Raw genomic sequence first — 13,810 nt, 5'->3', positions numbered from 1 at the left:
AATATATAACTAAACTATTGTTGCATGTAAAATAAATAAGGTTTTTAAAATGTTTAAGAAGCTTCATTTAAAATTAAATTAAAATGCAGAGCCCCCTGAACCAGTGGCCAGGAGCCGGGCAGTGTGAGTGCCACTGAAAATCAGCTCATGTGCCGCCTTCGGCATGCGTGCCATAGGTTGCCTACCCCTGTACTAGAGGCTCAACATCAAACTATTCTGAAGCAGAAGAAAAATAAGAAGAGGTACAGGAGGCCAATGTGGCTGCACAAGGAGCTTTTTAGCTGTCTAAAAACCAAAAGGGATACATACAGGAAATGGAAGAAGGGGCATGTCACCAAGGAAGTAAACATGGGAATAGCACGTGCATGTACGGAGAAAATCAGGAAAGCCAAGGCAAAGAATGAGTTACAGCTGGCAAGAAATATTAGAGACAACAGGAAGGCATTCTTCAAATACGTCAGACAAAAAAGAAATATTAAAGATGGCGTGGGTCCGCTGCTTAATAGAGAAGTTGAGCTGATGACAGATGACAGAAAGGCAGAGCTGCTCAATGCCTACTTTACTTCAGTCTTCTCACAAAAAATAACATGTGACCAGACGACTAGCAAGGTTACCTTAGACAATAAAGGTCAAAGGATGCAGATCAGGGTAAGTAAAGAACACGTCAGAGATCTTCTGACCAATTTGAATGAATTCAAATCAGTGGGGCCAGATGCTATTCACCTGAAAGTACTGAAGGAATTAGCTGAAGAAATCTTGGAGCCACTGGAAATAATATTTACCAACTCATGGATGACAGGAGAGGTCCCGGAAGACTGGAGAAGGGCTAACATAGAGCCCATCTTTAAAAAGGGGGGAAAGGAGTAGTCAGGGAACTATAGACCAGTCAGACTGACTTTGACTCCTGGTTAGCCACTAGAGCAATGTATAAAACATTCAATTTGCAAATACCTGGAGGATGAAGGGATAATCACTAGCAGCCAGCATGGATTTACCAAGAAGAAATCATGCCAAATCAGCTTGATTTTCTTCTTTGACAGGGTAACTGATTTGGTGGATGGGGGAAGGTGGTGGACATAATATACCTGGACTTCAGCAAGGCTTTTGACACAGTCCCACATGACATTCTGGTACGTGAACTGGAGAAATGTGGGCTCGACAGAATGACCATTAAGTGGATACATAATTGGTAAAACAACCACAAACAAAGAGTATTAATGGAATGGTGTCAGATTGGAGTGGGGTTCCACAGGGATCTGTTCTGGGTCCAGTGTTGTTTAACATCTTTATTAATGACCTGGATGTAGTTATGGAAAGCATACTGATCAAGTTTGCAGAAGACACAAAGCTAGGTGGGTTGCCAAAACCTTGGAGGATAAAGCTAAAATTAAGAGGAATCTTGATAAATTGGAGAACTGGTCTGTGACATTACACCCCATATTCTTCATAGAAATATTATGATATGATTATGGCATAACTAGGATATGTTTTATGCAAGATGGGTCATATGAGATATCATTGGAAAGGTTATGATTTACTGAATATGATTATCCTATTTGTATGCATGCATCATTTTTGTATCTGATGTTAGAAATATTGACTATACATCTGTGTTACAAAAGTGTTTTCACCTGGTGAACACCCACTAGGCAAAAGAACACCCACTAGGCAAAAGACTGGATGGGAAGGGCCATTAGAGAGAACAATAGGTCTTAGAAGATGTTTATCTCCAACGGGAGAGGCTTTCTGTGGACCTTACAACCAGCCTCTGACTCATGGCTGCTCTGACACAGCAGGGTCATGTGATCGAGTCACCTGGTACTGGACTCCATGGCAATACTAGTATTTTTCCACTGACCAGGTGTGGGAATCACAATGAGAGACAAAGGATTCCCGCCATATGCAAAAACAATTTAAGGCAGGAGAGTGACATCATTTTGGTCATTCGTCACTGAATCCTTGCCCAAGATGACTGCTGGAAACAGCTAAGAAACAAAGACTGAACGAGGGGAAAAGGACTGAGCCCAGGCTGGAAGGTTGTCTAGCCTGTGAAAGAAATATCTGAAGTTTTAAGCTGCAAGCAAGTACAGCTGGACTTCAAAAATCTCTGCAATCTGTCTAAAACAACTTTTAGGATGAAAAATTACTACTTGTAACCCGTTTCTTTAGTATTTTAAGCTTAGATTGCATGTTTGTTTCATTTGGTAGGTAATCTACTTTGATCTGTTTGCTAACACTTATAATCACTTAAAATCTATCTTTTGTAGTTAATAAACTTGTTTTGGTTTTCTCTAAAACTAGTTTGTGGAATTCATAACTGGGGGGCAAAAGCTGTGCATATCTTCCTCCACATTGAGGGAGGGGGCAAAGTTCATGAGCTTATTCTGTATAGTTCTATGGAAGTGCAAGACAGTACAATTTTGGGTTTACACTCCACAGGGGGAGTGCACTTGAGTGCTGGGAAATTCCTTAGCTGAGCCTTCCCATGCAGCAGAGCTGATCTCAGCATTGGTATGTATAGCTGCAGCTGGGTGTGTCCCTACCTGTATGTGTGCTGGTAAAGTGCAGTCTGAAGCCTGAGGGAGGGCTTGGCTGGCTTGCCGCAGCAATACAGTATAATGGGAACCCAGGCTGGTGGGGCAGGCAGGCTCAGTGGTACCCCAGTTCCAAGTGGCACCCTGGGGGGAATCCATCACATGGTCTATAAAGAACACAATTAAATTCAACAAAGACAACTATAAGATGCTACACTTAGGGAAGAAAAAACAGAATATTTTTGATGTTTTCTACATTTTCAAATATATTGATTTCAATTACAACACAGAATACAAAGTTTACAGCACTCACTTTATATTTATTTTTATTACAAATATTTGCACTGTAAAAACCAAAAGAAATAGTATTTTTCAATTGATCTAATACAATACTGTAGTGCAATCTCTTTATCATGAAAGTTGAACTTAGGGGAGACGGATAGCTCAGTGGTCTGAGCATTGGCCTGCTAAACCCAGGGTTGTGAGAATGGTGGTCGAAGCATGAAGGGACATACGAATGTTTAGCATATCTGGCACGTAAATACCTTGCAATGCCAGCTACAAAAGTGTCATGCAAACACCTGTTCTCACTTTCAGGTGACACTGTAAATAAGAAGCGGGCAGCAGTATCTCCCATAAATGTAAACAAACTTGTCTGTCTTAGTGATTGGCAGAATATAAAGTAGGACTGAGTGGATTTGTAGGCTCTAAAGTTTTACGTTGTTTTGTTTTTGAGTGCAGTTACATAACAAAAAAAAAATCTATATTTGTAAGTGCTTCCTAGAAGTTAGGTGATATTGCCAATACTGAGGAGGACCAGAATATCATACAAGAAGATTTGGACAACCTTGAAAATTGGAGTAATATAAATGGGATGAATTTAACAGTGCAGTCATGCATTGTGGGTCTTAACAAGAGATTTTGCTATAAGCTGTGGATTTACCAGTTGGAAGCCACAGAGGAGGAGAAAGACGTTGGTGTATTGGTCCATTGCAGGATGACTATGAGCCACCAATGTGATGCAGCTGTGAAAAAAGGCTAATACAATTCTAGGAAGCACTAAGTGAGTTATTTCCAGTAGAGATAGGGAAGTGTTATTACCATTATACAAGACACTGCTGAGACCTCAGCTGGAACAGTGTGTGCAATTCTGGTCTCCCATGTTCAAGAAAGATTAATTCAAACTGAAACAGGTGCAGAAAAGGACTACTAGGATGATCAGAGTAATGGAGAACCTGTCTTACGAGAGGAGACTTAAGGAGCTTGTCTTGTTTAGCCTAACAAAATGAAAGCTGAGGGGAGATATGATTGCTCTCTATAAATATATCAGAGGGATAAAAACCAGGGAAAGAAAGGAGTTAATTACATTAAGAGCAAAGGTTAGCACAAGAACAAATGAATATAAACTGGCCATCAACAAGTTTAAGTTTGAAATTGGATGAAGGTTTCTAACCATCAGAGGAATGAAGTTCTGGAACAGCCTTCCAAGGGGAGTAGTGAGGTCAAAAACCTAACTTGTTTCAAGACAGAGTTTGATAAGTTTATGGAGGGGATGGTACAAAGAGGTTGCCTACAATGGTATGTGGCCCTTTCGCACCTGCTTATTCGCAAATATCTCCAACAACCTGATATGGGACACTAGATGGTGAGGGCTCTGAGTTACCACAGAGAATTCTTTCCCAGATGTCTGGCTGGTGGGTCTTGCCCACATGTTTAGGATCTAATTGATCTCCATGTTTGGGATTGGAAAGGAATTTTCTCCCAGGTCAAATTGGCAGAGACCCTGGGTGGGTTTTGCCTTCCTCTACTGCATGGGGCATGGGTCACTTGCTGGTTTAAACCAAAGTAAATGCTGCATTCGCTGTAACTTAAAGTCTTTACATTAAGATTTGAAGACTTCAGGAACTCAGCTGGAGGTTGTGGTCCTATTGCAGGTGTGGGTGGGTAAGGTTCTGTGGCCTGCAATATGCAGGTCAGACAAGATGATCATGATGGTCCCTTTTGGCCTTAAAGTTTATCTGTCTGAGTTACAGAAAAATGTCTGTAGGGAGCCAGGGTGGCTGCCCTCCAAACCTGAGGGTAAAAGGCCGCTCTCTCAGCCTGAGTGGGCAGGGCCAGGCCAAGCTCACTCCACCCCCTGGAAGGGGAGGGGTGGAACAGGAAGTATAAAGGGCGGGGCCCTTATCTCAGTCAGGGCAGCACCAGGGAGGGAGGCAGACGCAGACCGCGGGTTGCTCCCTTCAGACCCTGCTGCCACGCGAGGGGAGGCCCTGGACCAGTGGAAACCTCACCTGGAGGAAGGACTGGGGCTCCCAGGACTGCCCACTGCCGAGTACCCAGAGGGACTGGAGGAGCCGGAGGGGGAGCTGAAGCTGCCAGCAGCTGAGGACCGGGAGGAGCTGGAGGAGCCTGAGCCCGAGGGGGAGCTGGAGCTGCCAACAGCGGACTACCCCGACGCACTGGTGGGACCAGAGGGATTCGGACGAGCAATTGGGTAGGAAGTAGCCCAGGGACAGAGCTGCACCGTGGTGAGTCTATATAGCGGAAGGACCCCGCTGATCCAGTGGCGGGACCCTCGTCCTGCCACGGTCAGGGCCCTGGGCTGGAACGCAGTGGTGTAGGGTGGGCCTGCGTTCCCCTACCCGGCTGACCCACGCTGGGAACTTTGTCGGCGCTCCCCTGCCTGAGGGGCGCGCTACAGACACTGGCTGGCGTCCTTCCCGCCACTAATTCCCCAGTGGCAGAGGCGTGACCCAGGCCGGCCAGTGACGTCGTAGCTCCCCACCGCCCCCTAGCAGGTAGGTGGACCGACACCAATCACAATGTCTTTTAAAAATTATTTTCATATGATAAAATGTGTTTTATATACAGTTGATAGGGATAGGATATGTATTGAGGGCAAGATTCTGCATACACTTACTACTGGGTGCAAAACTTGCTAACCTGATTAGTCCCATTGACTTCAGTGTAACTGTCTTCACAGTTATAAAGAATTCATATGATCCAAACAGCCAATGGCGATAGTAATTAAAAACATTTTTTAAAATACTGCACAAAGCTCTACCTACCAACAATTGAATGGATGATAATACCTTACTATTACTTTGAAAACAAAGGTATCATCTGCTAGATTATGTTTAATATAAGAAAAATGTGACAATAATTCCCAAGAATCTATTGGCGTTTTATGTTCAAATAAGTGTGAAGGTGTGTTGCTCAAAATCTGATCTACTTTTTATCTTGTGTGTTTTTCTGTATGTAATTCTGTATTCATTTAAAAACAAATAAACAAAAAAACCCATAGTGCTTCTTGGCTCTCTGTATAAAATAAATGGACCAATAAATTCTTCTCTCAGTTACTCCAGTAAAAATCTAGAATAAATTCACTGACTTCAAAGTTACACCAGGGTAACTGAGATGAGAGTCTGGCTCAATGCCCGCATCTCAAGCACTTACGAGCAACAATAAAATAATAAACTATTGTGTAGATGCAGCAGAAGACCAAAACATTCAACAGGGATACAGATTTCAAGGTCATGGTTACAGGGCAGTATAATAAAGAGCAGGGAGGGATAGCTCAGTGGTTTGAGCATTGGCTGCTAAACCCAGGGTTGTGAGTTCAATCCTTGAGGGGGCCACTTAGGGATCTGGGGCAAAATCAGTAATTGGTCCTGCTAGCAAAGACAGGGGGTTAGACTCAATGACCTTTCAAGGTCCCTTCCAGTTCTAGGAGATGGGATATCTCTCCATTAATTTATTTATTATTTATTCCTTTTGAAAAATTTTGAAAAAAATGTTGATGGTGTTTTGAAAAATTCCTTGATGGTGTCCTTTTAAGTAAGGAAAATTAATAACATCAAATATCATACAGGTGCACCAAATTTAAGCCCTTTGCAGTGTAGCTCATTAATTAGCCACTGAAAGAAAATAAATTACATGAAATGTTCTGTTCCCAAATTTTCAGGATTCTGACATCCAGGCTTCTGCTGATGATAAAGTATTAGAAAAGTATCTTCAGAGTCCAGTCCTAATTAATTAAGAAAATCCTTTTGTATGCTCTTTCACAGCCAAGTTTCAGTTATTTCAGCTTGTAAAGATTCCTCTGAGACTAAGACCATTCCCTTTTTGGAACTTGCAGCCTTTTAATATTCAGCATTTCAAAACCCAGTTTTCAAGACTGAATTAAAGACCAAAGTTTTAAAATGTATAATGTGGTTGACTTTTCAATTTACTTTTATTATAAAATGTTATGAGACACTAAGGGACAGCTGTTTAAATGCATTAAGGCAATAAAGAAGCAGAAAGATGCTTGTCTCAAAGAGTCTAGTCTAGTGAGATTTGCAAAAGCGCTTATCTGCATCTTTAGGTGCCTAAATACCTCTTAAAATCTGGCCCTACAGGTCAAGTCCTGTAAACTTTATGCAACTATAATTCCCATTAACTTTAGAATGAATAGTTTTTTTTCACAGGACTGTATGAATATCCAGTAGGTGAGAAGAGTATAATATAACTTATTATAATAAAATAACACAGTAAAATAAATACCAGCCACAATGCTCATCTAAGAATGCTTTAGCTTGGCCACAGTCGATACACATCTCTCATTCTCAAGATAGTTACATCTCAAGCAGACTGCAAAGAGCTACAAAAGGATCTCCCAAAATTGGGTGACCGGGCAACAAAATGGCAGATGAAATTCAATGCTGATAAATGCAAAGTAATGCACATTGGAAAATATAATCCCAACTATACATATAAAATGATGGGGTCCAAATTAGCTGTTACTACTCAAGAGAGAGATCTTGGAGTCACTGTGGATAGTACTCTGAAAACATCCACTCAATGTGCAGCGGCAGTCAAAAAAGCAAACAGAATGTTGAGAATCATTAAGAAAGGGATAGATAATAAGATAGAAAATATCATATTGCCTCTATATAAATCCATGGTACGCCCACATCTTGAATACTGCGTGCAAATGTGGTTGCCCCATCTCAAATAAATAAATAAATAAATATTGGAATTGGAAAAGGTTCAGAAAAGAGCAACAAAAATGATTAGGGGTATGGAACAGCTTCCATATGAGGAGAGATTAAGAAGACTGGGACTTTTCAGCTTGGAAAAGAGACGACTAAGGGGGGATATGATGGTCATATAAAATCATGACTGGTGTGGAGAACGTAAATAATGAAGTGTTATTTACTCCTTCTCATAACACACAAACTAAGGATCACCAAATGAAATTAATAGGCAGCAGGTTTAAAACAAACAAAAGGAAGTATTTCTTCACACAACGCACAGTCAACCTGTGGAACTCTTTGCCAGAGGATGTTGTGAAGGCAAAGACTATAACAGGGTTCAAAAAAGAACTAGATAAATTCATGGAGGATAGGTCCATCAATGGCTATTAGCCAGCATGGGCAAGGATGATATCCCTAGCCTCTATTTGCAAGAAGCTGGGAATGGGTGACAGGGAATGGATCACTTGATGATTACCTGTTCTGTTCATTCCCTCTGTGGCACGTGGCATTGGCCACTGTCAGAAGACAGGATACTGGGCTAGATGGACCTTTGGTCTGACACAGTAGGGCCATTCTTATGTTGTTATTCTGTATGAAAACTCTGTACACCTGCCAGATATAACAGTGAAGCTTGCAGGTTTTGTTCCAAACTCTAATTTAAAAACAAAAACAAAACAAAACAGCATTTCCCCATCTGATATTCACTCTTCAGTCACTTTCTCCCTTAATGGTCTGTCCTCTCACTCCTTCACCTTGAATTGTCCCCACAGGACTGCAGGGAGGCTTCACACTTCTTTCCTGCTCCTCACCCTTTCCAGTCATTTTCTTCCTCCAAGACACACTACATGAGACTCCCCATTCCACACTGCTGTGACAGTTTGGGGAATTTGTCTGTCAATTTATGAATTCCCTTTGTTTTGTTCATATCCTTTGTGATTGTAACCTCAGGGTGACTGTAACCACAGCCACGCCTGTGACAGCTGTCTTCTGCCACCTACCTCTCCCTTTTTCCCCACCTCTCTCCTCTGATTTTGACACCTGTCTCTCTGTCTTCTCACAATCCACCTTCCTCATTGTCTGACTTTTGCTTTAATGTTCTCATTAAGCCTCACCTCCTTCCCCTTGTCTTCTTTCTTGACCTTTTGTCCTGAGCCACCTCTCCCAGTCACCACATCACCATTCACTCTATCCTTTGACTCCAATTTTTAAATCAAGATTGGATGGTTTTCTAAAAACTATGCTTTAGGAATTATTTTGGGGAAGTTCTATGGCCTATATTATACATGAGTCCAGACTAGATGATCAGAATGGTCTCTTCTGACCTTGGAAACCATGAATGGGAGCAGATTTGACCCCTTAGGGTTTTCACATTACATTCCATACAACAGAATAAAATAGATATTAGGGATGTTAAACTAGAAGAAAACAACATATAAAAATATCTGCATATAAATTAGAAAAATACCTGGCAGCTAGTACACACACGTCTCGATAAAAATAAAAATACTACTTAACACAGTTTCCAGTTTGTTGCTAAGAAACTGCTGCTTCAAAGTTTTATTGTCATTTGCAGAATTCTGGTTGTTCCTTTGCCACTTTGTGTCAGCTCATTATAACAGCATAATTAGAATGAACATAATGGAAAATAACGGAACATATAATTTAAATTTTCATCACCTGTACTATTGGCTTGCTGTTTGCTGTTCTATAGTCTAGTACTCTCTAATATAACATGAAAAAGGAAAGATGTTAAAGAAAAGATTGTTTATACTAGCATAGAAAATGCCAAACAATTTCTTTTCAGTTTTTACATAAAATATTTATTTGGGGGTTTTGTTTGCTTGATTGATTATGTTATCTCTAAGGATCTATTATCAGATTACTTGAATAAAGTCCGGGTTAAATTATAACTCTTCCCTCTTACTTTAAAAATCACCTGCAAAAGAGGGGAGGGAAATCCTTGTTTACCTATTTAAAATGTACCAACATAAAGAAGGCTGTTTCCTGTTTTAGGAATATTTTTACTTTAGGTATAATATAAATGTCAAATATTGTCTTTCTTGTTTTTGCTGGAGCTCTCCCTTGCAGAACCTAGGGGTTTGATTCTGCTCCTGTTGAAGTCAATGGTAAAAATCCAATGAGTTCGATGGAGCAGGATCAGGCCTACAGAGAAGTAGATTGGGAACTTTCTCAGCCGTTAGCTAAAGGAGGCAGCATGTTGAATCTTTAACAAGGAGAGCTGTATCCCAACATGCTTCGCCAAGTTAAATAAATAACTTAGTTGCAAAAATAAAACAAAGAACGAAAGTAGGGAGAGAGAAAGTAAGAGGTACAGGCAAAGGAGAAAAGATGTTTTTAGATCAGACTTAAAAATAGATGGAGAGCAAATGAGGTGGAAAGATACTTCAAATGGAAGAGTACTGATTTTGGTATGCAATAAAAATCTTTCTTTTACGGGAAAATAATTAATCTTTATTACATCATATGCTGCAGAATGTAGGGGGACCAGATGTCCCGATTTTATAGGGACAGTCCCAATTTTTGGGTCTTTTTCTTATATAGGCTCCTATTACCCCCCCACAACCTATCCTGATTTTTCACACTTGCTGTCTGGTCATCCTAGCAGAATGCCAAGCGCTACTGAAAGGGCCCACTGCTTGTTATTGTCCCATGCGACAGAGCTCATAGGATCACTGACAAATATGCAATTATTATACACATACTGCAGGCACCACACAATCAATAGCTGCATTAACAGACAGCAAGCACCACACAATTCCTAACAGCCACCCAAAACTTTAGGGCCAGGTACAGCACAGCCCACCACATCACTGTGACTAAATGCAGACAGTGACATGCTCTTTCAAAGTCTCGTTCAGCCACACAGCTCTGCGTTGAGCTCTACTAATAATCCTTTTGTCTGGTCTGGCTGTTCAAACCTCAGCTTTCCACATTGCTGAAACATTTGCTTCACAGATACTATGCAGAACACAACTGGCAGCTATAACCATTGACATATTTTTCTCACAGAGATCCAATCTGGTGATTACCAACGCCAGCATCTCTTCAATCTACCAAAAGCACATTCAGCTGTCATTCTGCACCTGGTGAGCTGGTAGTTAAATCTTTCCTTGGTGCTGTTGAGCTGGCTGGTATTCAGCTTCACAAGCCAGGGGAGCAAGGAGTAGGCTGGGTCCCACAGGATCACTAGTGGCATTTCAACATCACCAATGCTAATTCAGCTATCAGGAAAGAATGTCCCTGCTTGCAGCTTTCTGAACAGTCCTGTGTTCTTAATAGTGCAAGCGTCATATGCACTTTCCTTGACCAGCCAACCACTGATGTCAGTGAAGCGTCCCCGGTGATCCATCAATACTTGCAAAGCCATAGAAAAGTAGCCTTTCCTATTTATAGGCTGTGGGCCACACAATTCCAAAACAGGGAAATGCATGCCATCTATTGCCCCACTGCAGTTAGGGAACTCTATTGCTGCCAATCTATCCCCAAGTCCTGCACGTTACTGAGCGTCACAGTCCTGCGTAGCAGATGACTAAATGGCCCTGCATACTTGCATGACAATGGCCCCAACTGTGGATTTTCCAACTCCATGACGATTTTCTGCTGACTAGTAGTAATCTGGCATTGCAAGCTTCTACAATGCAATCATCACTTGCTTCTCCACTGTCAGTGCAGCTCTCACTCCAGAGTCCTTGCATTGGAGGACTGAGTTGAGTTTGGTACACAGACCTAGGAATGGGGCCTTTCACATCATTCCAAACCTGCGTTATGATGCGATCGCAAGAGTCAGTACTTGTTTCTTGGAGCCTGAGGTGGCACTCCACTGTCTGCAGCTGTCCCATGAACACCACAAACATCCTTGGGTTTTGCTATGTCCCACAGCAATCTGTCCTCCATAAAATCATCATGTCCACCACTGCTAGGGTTCTTCTTGCAGCTCTGCAAACACAAGATCATTCGTCCTGTGTTTGCAACACTCATGACAATACTGCAGAGCTGTGTGGGTTCCATGCTTCTGTCAGAGATGGCAGACAGCAAGAAGTGCCACACAGGTTTAATGCAGCTAAATGTAAACATGTACATATATGGACAACAAATATAAGCCATACTTGCAGGATGGGAAGCAATGACTCTGAAAAAGATTTGGGGGTCGTGATGGATAATCAGTTGAACATGAGCTCCTAGTGCAATTCTGTGGCCTAAAGAGCTAATACAATCATTGAATGCATAAACACATAGGAGTAGTGAGGCTATTTTACCTCTGTATTTGGCACTGGTTCAACCACTGCTGGAATACTGTGTCCAATTATGATTTCCACAATTCAAGAAGGATGTTGATACATTGGAGAGCGTTCAGAAAAGAGACATGAGAATGATTAGAAGACTGGAAAACATGCCTTATAGTGATTAATTCAATGAACTCCATTTATTTAAGTTAAAGAGGAGATTAATAGGTGATTTGATCACAATGTAAGTACTTACAAGGGGAACAAATAGTCGATAATAGGCTCTTTAATCTAGCTAAGGAAGATATAATATGATCCAATAGCTGGAAGTTGAAGCTAGACAAATTCAGACTGGAAATATGCTATAAATTTTTAACAGTGAAGGTAATTAGCCATTGGAACAATTTACCAAGGGACATGGTGGATTCTCTGTTACTGACAATTTTTAAATCAAGATTGGGTGTTTACCTAAAAGATGTGCTCTAGAAATTATTCTGGGGAAGTTCTATGGCCTATATTATACAGGAGTCCAGACTAGATGATCACAATGGTCCCTTCTGGCTTTGGAATCTATGAATCCATCATAGGCCTAATCTGCCATTCCACAGAAACTCACAAGGGGGACAGCCTTTACAGCCTGCAGAGCACAGGAGGCTTGCAGGGCTTCAACGACCAGCGGATGCCTACGTCTTTTTTGTCTGAAACAAGCCAGAAAATTTTAAGATTAATACAAAGGGATTTCACTGTGTATGACATGATTTATTAGCCCCTTGTGGTTCAGTTTAAACTAAGAAGCATAGATACAACTCCCTGACAAAAGAGAAGAAACAAGAGATGTACCAAGGAGGCCAAAACAAAGCCAGGGTTGGTTGATTCACATGAAAGTTCCATTTTATCTAAGTGTGATGGCTCTCAAGTTGCCCAGGACTGTGAATCACCTTGTTATTCTCAGCTTCCAGCACAAGAGAGGGTGCTGGTGGTTAATGGGGTGTCAGCTCCCTAACAATCTCCTCAGGGCTATGCCAGCTCTTACTTTGCCTTGCAGATTAGCAGTAGGTGTACCCCATTCCCCAAGCCTCTTTTAAGCATCCCCCTGTAGTGTGCAGCCCCTTATCCACTGAACACTGACAGTAATACCAGGTAGGGTGACCAGACAGCAAGTGTGAAAAATCGGGACGGGGGTGGAGGGTAATAGGAGCCTATATAAGAAAAATACCCCAAAATCGGGACTGTCCCTATAAAATCGGGACATCTGGTCACCCTAATACCAAGTATGCTGTGCCCAAAGGAATAGCCAGCTTGTTTGATTCAGCTCAGGGTCAGCTCATACATAACATTAGAGCACTGATATATGTTTATAGTGAAACCAACAGTAAGTTTAATATCAAAGATTAAGATTTGAGAGACAATGAGTAAGGATAATGGAAACAGAAGGGTTGCAAATAAAACAAAATCATAACATAATTCCTAGAGACTAAATGTAAACATTAATAGGCTAACCATCTGTCTAAAGAAGCTTATCTCACCCCAAATGTCCTTTGCAGCGCTTCCAACCATGGCTGGTTGGGTTCCCATTTTCATGAATGTAAACATGCTGTCTGTTTACTTTCCTCAATGCAAAATAAAGGGGTGTCTCCTTGCCCTCTAACTATATCCCCCAAGTTCATTGTCTTTGCACATGGCCACACTAGCCCCCGAAGCTTGCTTTTTCCTGAGTGCTCCTTTCCAGTTGACTATATATGTAGATAGAGTTTCCATTGTGTTGGCTTGCAATGCTTATCTACATGGCTGAGAGAGAGAGATGTGAATCAACATCCTTTGTCTTACCTAAATCTCACTTATCCGCTCTGCCTTGGACACAGACTTTAAAACATATTTTCAATACATATACACAACTCCTTACATATCATCCATGCATATAACTTGCACAATCATAAGGATCAGTAAGTATGGCATAAACTTTTATTAGAGACCTCACATGACATCATTTGTGGATAAATATAATGAAAGCAGT

Source organism: Chrysemys picta, chromosome 4, assembly GCF_011386835.1.
Source record: "Chrysemys picta bellii isolate R12L10 chromosome 4, ASM1138683v2, whole genome shotgun sequence".
NCBI lineage: Eukaryota > Metazoa > Chordata > Testudines > Emydidae > Chrysemys > Chrysemys picta.
Note: the sequence above shows the minus strand (reverse complement) of the source record.